General features: G+C 45.0%; 1 protein-coding gene across 1 annotated transcript in view; it reads left to right on the top strand.

The window, feature by feature from the left end:
* Positions 1-17175, top strand: part of ABCD4 (ATP binding cassette subfamily D member 4) — a 221057-nt gene that overhangs the window by 4305 nt on the left and 199577 nt on the right. The gene's annotated exons all lie outside the window — the stretch shown is intronic.

Raw genomic sequence — 17175 nt, forward strand, 5'->3', positions numbered from 1 at the left:
TCTTTTTCTTTTTAGCCTTCGTTCACCTTGTTGCTCTCCTTCACTCAGATCATCTGCTTGTGAAGTATCACTTTCTTCTATTATTGTGTCATTCGATACCTCTCTTATTTTAGGATGTGATTTGTCTGGCCAATTATCGCCTCTATGTGTCTTGGTTCGATGTTTCCCTTCAGGACGTTGGACAGCGCCCTCCTCTTGTGATATGGTGTTTTCTCTTGACGGACCTGCAACTGGTTCAGGAGACTCTGACACGTTTCGATTTGTATTTACAATTTCCCCTTCTCTTTCGTCTTCTGGTTCTATGCTGAGTTCGGACTCTAACCCATACTCGTCTACTTCTGGGAGGACCTCTCCTTGACTTAGTTCTCCTGCTGCCTCGACTAAGATAGGCACTCTGTCACCTCTCTCAAACTCATTGACAGTTTGAGGGACAAGGCTGTTCTCAGTGGGCTCTCTAGTAGTCTCAGTTCCTTCTTGACTGATCTCTGACTCTGAGATTTCTCTTCCTGAAGTTGCTGTACCAGAAACTTCAAGTTCCTCTTCAACAGGACACGTTACCCTTTTTGTGTGACTGGCATGTATCCAGTTGGGAACCCCGGCACACTTCACAGCAGTGGTGGTCGTCAATATTACTTGATACGGCCCCTTCCAACGCGGCTCAAGACACGATTTTCTTACATGCTTCTTGACAACCACCCAATCTCCAGCTTGCAGAGAATGACCAGGTTCGCCAATTGGTGGCAACGCGTTAGCTTCCACCTGGTGAGAGAAAGAGCGAATCACGTCAGCTAAGCCTTTGCAGTAATCCAACACCATATCATCTGTAATATTCACTAGTGCATTTGCAGGTACCGCTGGTAATCTCATTGCTCTGCCCATGAGGATTTCATGGGGGGACAGTCCCGTTTTCTTATCTGGGGTGTTTCTCATAGACATCAGTACTAGAGGTAAAGCATCTGGCCATTTCATGTTTGTTGCAGCACACATTTTTGCTATTCTTGATTTTAAGGTACCATTCATCTGTTCAACTAGTCCTGATGCTTCAGGGCGATAGCTACAATGCAACTTTTGTTCAGTGTTGAGTGCGGCACACAGAAGTTTAATCACCTCATTGTCGAAGTGTCTCCCCCTATCTGATTCTATAGAAACCGGAAACCCGAATCTTGGTATCAGTTCTCTGAGTAGTAGTTTTGCAACTGTAAGACTGTCATTCCTACGTGTGGGATATGCCTCAATCCAATGACTGAAAACACACACAATCACCAACATGTACTTCAATCCTACACAAACAGGCATTTCGATAAAATCCATTCGCATTTTGTTGAATGGACCTCCAGCTCTCCCAATATGGCTCAAAGTTACCACAGTTCCTTTTCCAGCATTCATCTGTTGACAGATGACGCACCTGTGGCAAGTGATTTCTGCGGCATGTCAGAATTTTGGATTGAACCAATCAATCTTAAAGGATCTGATCATGGCGTCCCTTCCTAGATGGGCCTGCCCATGGTATAGCCGGGCAAATTGTGGCAAAAGACTATTTGGCAGAACCAGTTTTCCCTCTTCTGAAACCCATAGATCATCTGCCCTTTGTACACACTGCATTCTCTGCCAGGAACGTTTTTCTTCCTTGCTAGCGCGATCTTGTAATGTTTTCAGTTCATCTAAGGTATCAACCACTTGTAATGCTAGACTTAAACTCGTGTCATTTTCAGGTTGTGGTAACAATTCCCACTGCTCTTTAAACAATATACAATTTAATGCACAAAATCTTGCGACCTGATCTGCATAACTGTTTCCCATGGACACAAAATCTTGTGATCTGGTATGAGCACTGCATTTCATCACGGCAATTTGAAGAGGTAACTGAATCGCATGTAACAAATCTCTTATTTGTTTGCCATTTTTCACAGGAGAACCAGAGGAGGTCATGAAACCCCTTTGTGACTAAAGTTGGCCAAAATCATGCACAATTCCAAATCCATATCTGCTTTCAGTATAGATAGTGACTTTTAAATTTACAGCTGCGTGGCATGCCTTTGTAAGAGCTATTAATTCTGCCACCTGTGCAGAAAACACTTTCTCGAGCCAGGAGGCTTCGACAATGCCAGTTATGGTACATACTGCGTAACCGGCTCTCAATGTTCCTGCTGAATCTCTTAGACAGGACCCATCAACAAACATAATGCAATCGTTTTCTTTTAACTGGGTATCCTGTATGTCTGGGCGAGGTTTGGTACAGAGCTCAGTCACCTCAAGACAATCATGCTCAAATTCTTCCCCATCTTTGATTTCTGTATTTTCATTGGGAAGTAAGGTTGCCGGATTCAGCACAGTGCATCTCTTTAGTGTGACATTTGGTGACCCCAGTATAATCGTCTCATATCTAGTGAGTTGCGCATTTGTCATGTGTTGTGTCTTAGTTCGTGTCAACAGAATTTCAACTGAATGTGGAACCATTACTGTCAGAGGGTATCCCATGACTATGCCTTCACATTGTGAAAGGCTTTGACCAACTGCTGCAACTGCTCGCAAACAACCCGGTAAGGCTGCTGCGACAGGGTCCAAGGTAGCTGAAAAATATGCTACAGGGCGATTTGCATCTCCGTGGACCTGTGTTAAAACAGACAAAGAACAAGCATCACGTTCATGACAGAACAACAGAAAAGTTTTTTCATAATCAGTCATTCCTAATGCTGGTGCCCTGCACATGCATTCCTTCAATTCTAGAAATGATTCAAGCTCCTCTTTTGTCAAGGTTATTGTATATGGCTCGTCCTTGACTTCTTTTCCTGTCAATTTTATTAAATGCTTTGAGATGATCAGGAAGTTGGGTATCCACTGGCGACAGTAGCCCACCATTCCCAAAAACATCCTGACGTCTCTTTTTGTTATTGGGGGATTCATCTGCAAAACAGCTGTTATTCTTTCCTTTGATATTCTTTGGGACCCTTTCTCAATCAGATGTCCCAAGTATTTAACTTCTTTTTGACAGTATTGCAACTTTCTGGGAGACACCTTGTGTCCATTCTTTCCCAGATGATTCAATAATGCAATGGTATCATATTTACAACTGTCTCTGGTTTTGGATGCAATCAGCAAATCATCAATGTATTGCACAAGAGTCGAATTAAAAGGCAGCACAAGAGGTTCCAAGTCCTTCTTCAATATCTGGTTGAAGATGGATGGTGACTCAGAAAACCCCTGAGGAATTCTGCACCAACTGTACACCTTATCCAGGAATTTGAAACTGAACAAAAATTGGCTGTCTTCATGAAGAGGTATCGAGAAAAATGCTTGTGATAGGTCTACCACAGTAAACCATTCAGCATCACAAGGAACCTGGAACATTATTACTGCTGGGTTAGGTACCACAGGGCAGCATTTAATCACAATTTCGTTTATTTTTCTCAAATCCTGCACAATTCGAACTTTCCCACAGGGCTTCTTCAAACCCATAATGGGAGAGTTGCACGGACTGCTCAAAACGTCTTTCAGGACTCCCTGTCTGAGAAAATCTGCAATTATTTGTGACACCTCAATGAGGACGTCCTGGGTCATGTGGTATTGCGGTACTTGTGGGAACACTGCATTCGGCTTTATCTGAACCTTGACTGGTTCTACTCCTTTTATCAACCCTACTTCTTTCCCAGTCAAATCCCACACTTTCTCTGTTACGGTCCCTTGTAAATCAACAGGTAGGTCGATCAAAGTATGCATTGGGAATAAAGTAATCAAAGGGTAGTCTTCATTTGTCTCTCCTCCTTCCTCTATGTATTGACTCTCATCTCCCTCATCGTCGCTGTTTGTTTGTACTTCTATTCCATCATTGGAACAGGTAATTGAACATTTTGTCTTACATAGTAAGTCCCTTCCTAGTAAGGATACTGGGCTTGAATCGCATACAACAAATCTATGCAGGCCTTGGAAATTACCAATTTCAACCTGCACCGGATCAGTAATCGGAATAGTCAGGTACTGGTTTGCCACACCAACCACTCGTATAGTACGCCCTGAGAGAGGTAATCTCGGGACTTCTGCACTTCGAACTGTAGAGCAGTTTTGTCCAACCTTTTTATCGCCGCGGACCGGTAAATGTTTGCTAATTTTTCCGTGGCCCGCTTGTCCCATTGTGTGACAAGCGGGCCACGGAAAAATTATCAAACATTTACCGCCCGCCACAGTGGGGCGGCCCGGTGCCGATTGATCCACGGACCGGCACTGGTCCGCGGCCCGGGGGTTGGGGAACACTGCTGTAGAGCGTGTAGCTCCTGTATCGACCAAAAATGAAACCTTATAGCCCATTACTTTTCCCTCTACATATGGGCCTCTCTTATCCACCTCTAAAGATGCTGCAAGCCTGCACTCTTCACTGTCTGAGCTGTCATCTGACCAATCCTCATTCATGCCACTTTCACCTCGTAATGGGAATTGTTGCACAGTGTTATTTTGATTGGTTACCTGGCCTGTGACCTGCTGAGAAAGCATCACCTGTTGCGGTCTCATCAGAGCCATGGGTAATTGCATTTGCTGTCTAGGCACCATAGGAATCTGCTGCTGCACTGGTTGCATTGATACTGACTGAAAACGCGGCATTTGCATCTGCTGCATGGGCTGTACCCCTGGTATTTGTACCAAATTATTCTGAAAATTCGGGTTTTGATGTCTCATTTTTGGACCTCGTGGATTTTGTAATGTACGGACATTAATGCTTTGCTGAACTGCACCATCCTTCACCATATTTGGACAATCCCGTTTCCAATGCCCCACGCCCCCGCACGCGTGACATGGTGACATCTTTTTCACTCCTTGACCGTCGTTTTGAATAACAACATTATTCATATCTGAACCACGGTTCACAAACCCTCGACCTCTGCCTCTCGGCTGTGCCTGAAACACACCATTCATTTGCGGTTGTTGCTGTATCATTTGCTGAACTCCATTTCCCTGTATTCCAGCTTGTGCAGCCCCTATCTGCATCACCATCACTTTCTCCTTCAACTCAATCTCATCACTACAGTATTTTGCATACTGCAACACTTCATCAATCGGTTTAGCTTGCCAACAAATCAAATGATTCTTAATCATCTGGCTGACCTCCGGTCTTAGCCCTTCGACGAATCTAAACACAAGGTGATTCATGTCCTTCGGTTCGATAGTCTCAGTACCACTGTAATGTTTGAACGCTTTTAATAATCTCTCGTAGTACGCATGTATTGACTCCTTAGCCTCTTGAGAGGTCCGGTCTATTTTCTGCCAATCGGTCACCTTCGGCGACACCTTTTGTTTCAAGAACTCAATTACTTTATGATAATATTTCATCACCTCTTCTGAAGGTGCTCCAGTCACCTTATCTCTTGCCGGCTCCTTTGTGGGCCAATCTACCCCTCTCTTGCACTCTAGCCACAAATCCGGCGGAACAATAATTTCAAACAAAGTATTCAAGTCTTCCCAGAGACACTTTGCAAGCTTCACGAACCTGTCCGTCTGTTGATACCACTCGATCGGCTTCTCTCTTAGCCTAGGATAATCATTCGTAAAGGATACAATGTCTCCTCTAGTCCATGGCACATGCACTAAAACACCACCAGCTGTCTCTCTCATAGGTAAGATTTTTACTGAATCTAGATTAGGTGTGGTCCTAACTTCATTGGACCCTGGACTATCTCCCTTTCCCTTATCTCTTTTCTTTGCCCATCGGCCTTCCCATTTCTCCAATGCACCCCAAATCTGTGCACTTTGCAACAGTTCTCTCAGGTGTGCCTTCATGCCTGCAGATCTCATGTGTTCAAAATCTTTGGAGTCAAAATCTAATCTGTAACTTCTTTTCAAATGCTTAGTGTTTCCGATATCAATATTGTATTTATCTGCCAAATTTGCTAATCTCTGATGTACTTTGCCTACCTCTTTGGTGATCTTGGGACATAAGTACCTTCATTCTGCCTCAGTGTATGATTCCAACCTATTTACTCCCATTATCCCTTCCACTAACTCAGCAGCTTCTGTCCCTAATCGTACAATATTCAAGTATTCGTCTTGTTTTTCTTTTTCAAGTTCAAGTGTGGTTACTGTAGTCTTTTGTGAAGTACAAGTTTTCTCTAACCATTCATTTAACTGTTGTACTGTAAAACCCTGCAGTGAAATGTTCCCTGCATGTATCATTGGAGAGTGTGAAGTATTTGTACTCATGGTTTGGAGAGTTAAAACTCCCAACCCTGCTTGACGCATTGCTTCGAGAGGTGCCCCTACTGGGCTAAGGTCCATCAAGGGTCTCGGTGGTTCATTAACTTGCTCTCCCGGGGCAATTATCTGTGGAGCTCTTATCGCTTCCTGAGTCATAACTCCCTGATCACACGTCCCTGTTTTATCTTGCGCATATAATGGCACTGGGGGACCAACAGTAATAGGTAACGATATAGCGGCAGGTGTCTGACCTGAACTCAGACGTCTTGGAGCTGCAACACCATAGGTTTGCTCCAGTGTACCCAGTACAGGTACTAACGGTGGTCCCGTTACAGGGTTATACCCAGGTTTCAGCTGTGGCGGTTGAGACACTAGCTTCGGGGTCGATTCAATCTGTATTAACTTTGGCTTTGTATAAGAACAGGTGTCGTAGCACTCGTGATATAAAGTTAGAAGTTATTCATATGTCCTGTCTCCTTCGTAAAATGACATCCAACTTTTTGTTTGTATCAGAGTCCATTTTTATTCATAATGTTCAGATATCCTCGAAAGCACCGTGCCATGAACATAATGTGTTGTTATTTGATGGACTCACTGTGAGCGCCCAAATCCTATGAATATCTTCCTTGTTGGCATTGTTTTTGATAACTTTGGCTTTGTTTATATCGGGTCTGGTGGCACTATCAAGTTCGTAGTAGTCTCAAGCACTGGAACATCAGGGTAAATTCTTTTTATCTGCGGTGGATGTTGCAACTGTATCGGCAAGTCTGGTGCAGTGGGTACACTGACACCATTCTGTATCAAAGCTGTATCGCTAGTCTGTACCGTATCAGTAACACCCTTCTCTTGCGTCTGGTTCCCAGGATCCAAGCTAGTGCTTGGAGTGCTGTCGCTCACCGCATCCGGTGGCGGACGATCATGTAACAATCTATCCATAAATTCCTCATCATCTTCCTCTTCCCAGGACCTCTTATTTTCTTTAGTTTTGCCAGAATCTTTGTCGGTTTTACAAGAGGCTTTCTTTCCCTGTGTCTCTTCTCCCTGGGTTATTGCCGGAAATAACTTCAACCCATCTACGATTCCCCTTCTCCACATTTTGTTCTCGTTGTCCCACCTAGCTTCTGCATATGATTTTTCTGCCCTTCTCAGCCTTCTCTGAAACCTTTCTTGTCTGTGTCTAAGAGCCATTAAGTCCCAAATCGCTAAAGCCTCATATTGTGCCGGTCTCGGAGGTGGCTTCTGTGTACTTAACATCCACCTCAGGTTTTCTAATATCTTTGGATTAAACGTCCCATGCTCTGGAAACGCTAAACACCCTTCTTTTTCCGTTAATTTGCGCCACTGTTTCATCCATAAGCAAGGTGCGACACCTTTTTCTTCCATCACTATGTAAGCCGGAGTACCCTCAGGTGGTGTAGGTTCACCATCAGTTGCTACAATATATACATCTCCTTTTAGAGCGCTTTTGAATGCCTTGACAAAATTAATTTTTTGCAATTCTTTATTTCATTTTTAATCAGAAATGGCTTAGTTCCCAGGACACTCTTCACCTGCCCTTTCTCAACCTATTGCTCTCACGGACGGCAGCCAATCCGTGCGCGACCCCTCTCGGCATCTGACCTATCTCAGCGCGGCACCACTGACGTCACACTCACACACACTGCAGCTGACAAAGTCTTGCGGCTCGTCCACTCTTCACTGACCCTTACAATTCATACAAACTAATGCAAATTATTGCGAGCACCTTAAAATGACAACACAAATCTGTTGGTTTACTACAGGGAGGGTAACACATTCGCTTCAGAACTTTACAGAGATTTCAATTGAAGCCTCGGCCACTACTCTCTCCTTCTCAGTTCCCACATACGCAAGCAGAATTCGACCTGCAAATCCTACTCTCGACTTGTCAATAACTCCTTCTAGTGCACTTTAGAATTTGTCAAATCTCCATCGAAGGTTTCATACATACATCATAACTCAAACTCGACTTGTCAACCACGCCCGATTGACCTATTAAACCGCACAGATTACAACATAAACCACATTTACCATCATACTCCGAAGTCTTAGACCTCAACAGGTCCGTACACGACAGTCAACCACGTGGATAATTTTTGAGCAACAAGCGCTACATTCACCTGAAGTACGCCAACTTCCCTACTCTCATACTGTGGAGTACGCCTACTCCTGCTAAACAACACTTAGGGGGTGATTCTGATATTGGCGGGCGGCGGGAGCCGCCCGCCAAGCGGGAACCGCCAGAAGACCGTACCGCGGTCGAAAGACCGCAGCAGTCATTCTGGGTTTCCCACTGGGCTGGCGGGCGACCGCCAAAAGGCCGCCCGCCAGCCCAGTGGGAAACAGCCTTCCCACGAGGACGCCGGCTCAGAATTGAGCCGGCGGAGTGGGAAGGTGCGACGGGTGCAGTGGCACCCGTCGCGTATTTCAGTGTCTGCATAGCAGACACTGAAATACTTTGTGGGGCCCTCTTACGGGGGCCCCTGCAGTGCCCATGCCATTGGCATGGGCACTGCAGGGGCCCCCAGGGGCCCCGCGGCACCCCCTACCGCCATCCTGTTCCTGGCGGGAGACCCGCCAGGAACAGGATGGCGGTAGGGGGAGAATCCCCATGGCGGCGGAGCGCGCTCCGCCGCCATGGAGGATTCTCAAGGGCAGCGGAAAGTCAGCGGTACACCGCCGACTTTCCGTTTCTGGCCGCGGCTGAACCGCCGCGGTCAGAATGCCCAGCGGTGCACCGCCAGCCTGTTGGCGGTGCTACCGCCAACCTCCGCCATGGCGGTAATTACCGCCAGGGTCAGAATGACCCCCTTAATTTGGCCTAAATACACACACAATTTTCACAACCACCTGCAAGATGCATAAGCTTAAGTAAGCGCAAAAACCCTAACCACACATACTATGGCGCCGAGAACATTCCCAACTCATTTAGGCAGGCTCCGAGATCCCGGGAAAGCCATGGCAAACTTAGCAACCCATCATCTCTCCAAATTGCATTATCACAGAAAAACAAATTAAACAATGAAACTCCGTCCTAGGGCCCCCAAGGGCCAAACCATCCTCTGCTACCAGAACTGATAACGGTCCTTCTATGTTAATTTATACACATTGGGACTCGTTTTAGGCCGATGAATCTTTGGACCCAGTGGTGAGACACCGTAAGACGAGATAACTGATCAATATATCAATAATATTGTCAACATATATCACCACAATATATTTCACTTTAGACATTAGTAAACCTTCGGCGCAACCATGACCTTTCAAACATGAATAACCACACCTTACTGAAGTTTTGTGAATTTTATTCCCTATTGATTACAATCTAATAGCAAATGTATTAATCTCAAAACCAAGAAGCAAAAGAGCATAGTCACAATATGGTAATAATGCAAAGATCACAGTCATAAGATAGTAATATGAAGATGAACAAATCTAGACGCCTAAAACCTCATATATGTTTAGTTCAGCATAGCACCACGTCAGTCAAAATGAAATGCCTCATCTAACCACAATTAGCATCCGCATGTTGGACTTCATGCAAACAATTTAGAACATCAATTTGGAAAACATCTAACTAAGGTCTCTAATCACAAATACACAGCAGTTGGTACCTAGAAAGAAAAGGCAAATAAATGAATTTCAATAGCAACAACATAATTTACCCTCCTCGGAATAGGTCAGCATACAGGATCAGTCTTCGTCTTCAGGACATCAGTTAGATCGCCGTCAATCTATCTAATCGAATAGCAGGGGACACTTCCCTTATAAGGAAGAAAGTGTAACGGGGCAGTCTATGGGTGAGGATGGTTTTGTCTAAGTCTCAAATCACCAAATAGAGTGACTGAGTTTCTGGATGCAACCGATATCATTCCCTACCTAATGCTCTTAGTCTCTTGTGTCATGAGTTTTTATCCCTTTTTCGTAATACCTTCCCCCAAAATTCTATTGGATAGTCACTACACCCCACTATCTGTAACCTATCAAATTATACATTAAGTAATGCATTTGTCATTCTACGATAAATTACATTCTTCTGACTGGTCTTCATAATTGACGTCTTTCGTAGGTGGCATATCCGGGGTTACTTCATTTTCTGGCACGTTCTTCGGGTCAAGAGTTCTCTTTTCCGTGGTTCAGTATCCTTGAAAGTGTCCATATTTGTTGCAAAGCATGCAATTTTATCCTAAAGCAACTAGCATGCGGATGAGAGTATAACAGTCAATGATACAATAACCGAAGAAAAGAACAAATGATGGGTCATGGCCTTTTGCAAGTCAGCACACTGGAGAAACAGAAAAATATGCTTTAATATGAGAGCTACACAGCTAGTTTTCGACTCACGCTAATTTAAGGCTTATGGATTCTAATAAAATGCAATTATCGTACGTATTAATATATTCAATTAGTCATAATTCAAGCAATTATTCCTTACAGTCGACATTAGTTTATGCATGTGAAAAAAAAACTCTCCACGTTTAAAATACGTTTCAATGAATAATATTAGCGTTGTTAATATAAGCATTTCACATCTAAAATAGGTAATGTTTAAACTACGCTCTCTCACACTCTTTGGTCTCCCATATTTTGTGTGTTGTGTGTGTTTGCTGTGTGCTTATCTGGTTTACGGTATGTCTGTTTCCTTACTCTTCTTTGGTTGTATGTGTGCTGCTTTCAAATTCTTAATTTGTTGTGTGTGTTTGTTAATATGTGGGCTCGCCTGGTTATAAGGGTTTTTGCTCTTCATCTGTTTTTATAGGCCTATGCGTTGTATTGTATTGATTTGTAATTGCATTTATGTTTTGATGTTAGGGCTTTGTGCTTTTAATTTTTTTGGTTTCCCTCTGAACTTTGCCTTTGCTTAGTTTACTTTTGACAGGTTTGTGTGCTGCTCTCTGAAATCGCACAGTTTTTTTTGTTTTCAACAGAGTTTGATTTTGTGTGTTCTGATTCTTCTGTGTTGTGTGATTCCTGTGCATTGCGGTTTAAATTCAATTCCTTTCCTAGTTTGCTTCGGCTTTTTGGACCCCCTTGGGTTTGTGCTTTTATGGTCTTTGCTTTCTGGGTCGAGCCTGTGAGTGCATGCGCTAACACCTGCGTCTTGCGTGCAAGACTCTGTTGTGTAAAGTAAAGGGCTTTGAAGCTGCCTGTCACTCACCATTTGTTAGCTTGCGTGGCAGTCTTCTTTACCCCCTCGTAATTTGTCAAGGCAGGCCTGGCATTATTTCCATTCCTATGTGTAGAGCAGGGACCAAGCACTGATTGATTCAACTTCATTAGTGCCCGTCCGCTACTTCCGACATGATTGAGGTACTATTTTGTTCTTTTTAACTTTTAGCACCCTGCAAACAAAAGGCTTGTGACTGGCAAAAACGTGTCCAGCAGGACAAACAAAATTGCAAAGTTTTTTATTTTTTAAAGCTAACTTGCTTTTATTTTGCCAAGTTGTCTTTTCTCACTTTCTACTCATGTTTTCTTCTGTTTTTGCTCGAAGGGTCTGTTCTCAAAAGATGACTATCATCTTGTTCGAAATATTGCAAAGCAACACTGTTCCATTATCATGTGTAATTTCTGAAATTATGCTTTAACACATAATCGGGCAGTACAACCCAATCTACCCGACTCTAATCCGCCCCACTCCAAACCACTCACTCCAACCCACCCCAGTCTGATCTGGCCCACTCCAATTTGCCCAACTCTAATCAAAAACAGTCTGCACCACTCCAAAACAATTTACCCACTCCAATCCAAAACAATATGCCCCATTCCAGTCTGCCCCACTCAATAAGCCCCACTCCAGTCCAAAACAATCCACCCAATTATTATTCAAAACAATCTGCCCAACTCTGATCCATAATAATATACCCCACTGCAATCCAAAACAATCTGCCCCACTGCAATCCAAAACAATCTGCCCCACTGCAATCCAAAACAATCTGCCCCACTGCAATCCAAAACAATCTGCCCCACTGCAATCCAAAGCAATCGGCCTCACTCAAATCCAAAGCAGTCGGCCCCACTCCAATCCAAAGCAGTCGGCCCCACTCCAATCCAAAGCAGTCGGCCCCACTCCATTCCAAAGCAGTCGGCCCCACTCCACCCACTCCACCCACTCCAATCCAAAGCAGTCGGCCCCACTCCAATCCAAAGCAGGCGGCCCCACTCCAATCCAAAGCAGTCGGCCCTCCAATCCAAAGCAGTCAGCCCCACTCCATTCCAAAACAGTCGGCCCCACTCCATTCCAAAACAGTCGGCCCCACTCCATTCCAAAACAGTCGGCCCCACTCCATTCCAAAACAGTCGGCCCCACTCCAATCCAAAACAGTCGGCCCCACTCCAATCCAAATCCAAAACTGTCGGCCCCACTCCAGTCTGTCCCAGTCTAATCCAAAACAATCTACCCCACTCCAATCCAAAACAATCTACCCCACTCCAAGTCAAAACAATCTGCCCCACTCCAGTCTGCCCCAATCCAATCCAAACAATATTCCACACTCCAGTCCAAAACAATCTGCCCACTCCAATCCAGCTCACTCCAATCTTCCCCACTTTAATCCAAAACAATATGCCCTACTCAAATCCACCCTACTCCCATCTGCCTCAATCCAGTCCAAAACAATCTGCCCCACTCCAACCTATTCCACTCCAATCCAAAACAGTCTGCTCCACTCCCATCACCACAATTCACCTAACTCCAATCCAATCAACCCCACTCCAATCAGGGGTGTGGAAGTTTATAAAATATCTACTTGTACATCGGACAGGTTGCTTCATAAATCTATTTGTCCATTTGGTGCGGTGACAAATTATGGCAGCAATCTCATATAAGAGCTCTGATAATAGCTCCTCTGACTATGCCAAGGCTCATACTGTAGTAGGGTTTGAATACTAGCAATTACCTTTTTTAGGAACCTTTAAGAAGTGCTACACCCATAGGCTGGAGATAGGGGTAAGCAACAGTTCTAGGGTTGGAATGCCATTTTGAGTCAGTACAAACCTACTGACGTGCATGTTTTAGGGGTCTTCACTAGCTCTTTTGTAATCTTTTCAATAGAGTGAAAGGGTGGAAATTTACTCCCAACAAGGGCAGAACTAAAACTTCTTTCCGGGGTTAGGAAACAATGGTTGGAGGGAAAGAGATCTAGTAAACGCTCAACAGATTTTCGCATAACCAAATCTAGACATACATATTTGCTTGTGCTAAAATGCAGTTCCCAAATATTTTTTAGTTGTACGATTTCCTGGCCTACTTCTGTAATTTCTTGTGTGATGTCATGAAACTTGTAAACGTGCACTAATGTAAGGACATATTCTATGTGTGCACTTTGTGATTTTCTTTAAGAATTATCAAATACTTTTTGCTTTTCTTATCAAAATTCTATCTCTTTATTTGTTGGGTGTCTTCACTGTGAGTGACAGCATTCTACTCTTTCACAAGGAGCATATTGGCACATAAAGTAGTTTTGTTCAGTGCCCTGAACTCCCGAGGTAAGATGTGCTTTTTGAGAGCAAAATTTTTTGGCCAATATTTGTAATGAGGGCCTGGCAGATCCCACAACAATAACGTTTTTTTTTTACAAAAACAATGTCAAAACCAGACATGCGTTGACAAAACGAAAAGGCTGACCGCCAATGTCAGACCTATTGGCTTTGCCAATGCTTGCTTATTTTCATGTTTCCCTTAATCTTGTTTGAACCGGTTACACAGATCTTTCCATTAGTAATTATTTTTGGAAATATTAGCATGCATCAACACATTTTACTGAACTATGTTTCAAAGGAATGGTATCTAAATTTCACAGCAGTTTAGCAAAACATTGTTCTTCCTAATTGCATTTTTGTGAACATTTTACTTTGAAAGAAAAGAGTCACCAATCTTGCTTTCAAGCTGCTGCAAATATTTACATCAAACCAGAGAGCAACCTGGGAGCATTATACATAGCCTAATATTGTTAAAATTTGCAAATATTTGTACACATTTTTATACTGGAACCACTGTCTTTGGTGCAGTCCGAGGTTACAACATATTCTTAGAGTGCTCACCCTAATAAGAAAGTCTTTGCATTAATGAACCATAAGTGCAAGTTCAAACAGCATTAACATATGGGCGCAGATAGTACCTTAATTGCAGACAATGCTCTTTCCTGGTCTATAATGTGATACTGTAAACCAGAAGGATTTTGCTGCAGGGGACTGGAGGAGAAATAAACATGAAACCTTGTTGTCCTTGACAATATGTCCTGGGTGTAAAGGTATAGGAATTCCACACCACTACCAATCCACCCTAATTCAGTCTGTCCCACTTCCTTCTGCCCCAGTCTGCCCCATTTCATTCGAAAACAATATGCCCCACTCCACTCCAATTTGCTCCACTCCAATCCAAAACAATCTGCACAAAACAATCTGCCCCACTTTAATCCAAAACAACCTGCCCCACTCCGATCCAGTCTACCTCACCTCACGCCAGTCCGCTCCACTCCATCCCAATCCACCCCAGTACAATCTAGTCCAGCTCTCAGCAATACAATCGAATCCATCCCACACCAATCCATTACTCCCTCATGCCAATCCATCTCACTCCAGTCTGATCCACCCGACTCCAGTCTGATCCACCATACTGTAATCTAATCCAATTCACTCTGATCCATCCCACCCCAGTCCACACCAACCCACCCTGTTCCAATCCAACCCACTCCACTACAATCAATTCCACTGCTACCCAATCTACCTCAGTCCAATTCAGTCCATCCCACTCCACCCCCGTCCATCCCACTCTAATGCAGTCCACTTTAATTCACCCACTTCAGTCCAATTCAGTCCACATTCAACCACCCTACTCCAGTCTAATCCGCCCCACTCAAAACCACAGTAATCTACCCCACTTCAATCCAGTTTACCCCTATCTAATCAATGCAGCCAAAATTAATCCAACCCAATCCAATCCAATCCACCCCTCTTAGTCCAACCCACTCCATTCTAATCCACCCCACCTCAGTGCAATCCACCACACTCAATCTCCCCCCACTCAATCCAATCCACCCCTCCAGATCCTCCGCCAAACCATTTCAGTCCAATCCACCCCACTCAGTCCACCTCACTCTACCTCAATCCATTCCACTCCACCCCATCCCAGTTCAGTTCAGTCCACTGCACTCCAGTCCAATCCATCCAGCCTACCCCACTCCAATCCACTCCACTCTAATCCACGTCAGTCCAATCCACCCCACCCATCCCATTTCAGTCCAATCCACTCCACTCTACCTCAGTCTACACCACCCCATCCCAGTTTAGTCCACTGCACTCCAATCCACTCCGTCTAGCCTACCTCACTCCAATCCACCCTAGTCCAATCCACTCCACTCTAATTTACCCCATCCCACCCCCAATCCAATTCACCCCACCATGGTTCAGTCCACCCCACTCAAATTCAGTCCATCCACCCCATCTCAATGGAATCCACTTCACTGCAGTCCTCTCCACCCCACTCCAATCATCCCACTGCAGTCCACCACACCTCAATCCAATCTACGCCATTTCAAACCACTCCACCCCTCTCCAATCCAGTCTACCCCACTCACTCTGATTCACTACACTCTATTCCAATCCAACTATTCTGTCCCATTTTAATCCACCTCACCCCCATCCCAGTTAAGTCCAACCCAGTCCAATCTGTCCAGCCCACCACAGTCCAATCCACCCCACCCCAGTTCAATCCACTCCACCCCACTCCAGGCCAGTCCACTCCACTCCAATCCAGTGATTCCAGTCCACCCACTCCCGTCCACCCCAGTCCAGCCCATCCACTCCAATCCAACCCAGCCATATCACACCAATCCAAACCACCCACCCCAATCCTATCTACCTTACCCCAGTTCAATCCACCATACTCTAGTTCCATCCATCCTACACCAATCCACCCTACTCAATCCACCCCACTCTACTGCAGTCGAGTCCACCCCATTCAGAACTACATTTGTCTACCCCACTTCGATCTGTCCCACACCAATCCACTCCACTCCAATCCAGTCCAACACACTGGAATCCAATCCACTCCAATCCGCCCCATCGCACTCAATCCAATACACCACACTCCACCGACTCAATACAATTCACCTCACTCTAGTCCTCTACTCTACACCCACTCCAATCCGATACACCCCTCTGCACCCCAATCCACCCCACCCATCCTATTTCAATCCAATCAAATCCCCCCTGCTCCACTCCACTCCAATCCACCCACCCCATCCCAGTTCAGCCCACCGCACTCCAATTCAAACCATCCAGCCTACCCCACTCCAGTCCACCCGACTACAATCCACCCCATCCCAATCCAATACACCCCACACCATCCCAGTTCAGTCCACCCACTTCAGTCTGCCCCACCCTACTACAATCCATCCCACTGCAGCCCACCACACTCCAATCCTTTCCACACCACTCAAATCCACCCCACCCCACTCACTACAGTTCACCACACTGTACTCCAGTCCACTCACTCTAACCCAATCTAATCCACTCCCATCCCAGATCAGTCCTCTCCACTCCAATCCATCCAGACGGCCCCAGTCTAATCTATCAAGTCAACACCAGTCCAGCCCACCCCACCCCACTCCAGTGCGATCCAATCTACCCCACTTCAAAACAATACACACCACCCCAGTCCTAACCACCCCACTCCAATCCACCCTACTCCAGTCCAATCCACTGCATTTTAGTCCACTGAATCCAGTCCACCCCACATGAATCCAGTCATCCCCACACAATCCAATCCAATCCATCCTCCTCCAGCCCAATCTAATCCATCCCACCCAGTCCAATCCACCCCACCCCAGCTCTATCACTCCAATCCAATACACCCACTCCAATCTAATCCACCCCAAACCAAACTACCTCACCCCATTTCAATCTACCCCACTCCAATCCAGTCCACCTCACTAATTCAATTCACTCCACCCCACTCCACTCTTCCACTGAACT

The sequence above is a fragment of the Pleurodeles waltl genome, chromosome 9, assembly GCF_031143425.1.
Source record: "Pleurodeles waltl isolate 20211129_DDA chromosome 9, aPleWal1.hap1.20221129, whole genome shotgun sequence".
Classification (NCBI taxonomy): domain Eukaryota; kingdom Metazoa; phylum Chordata; class Amphibia; order Caudata; family Salamandridae; genus Pleurodeles; species Pleurodeles waltl.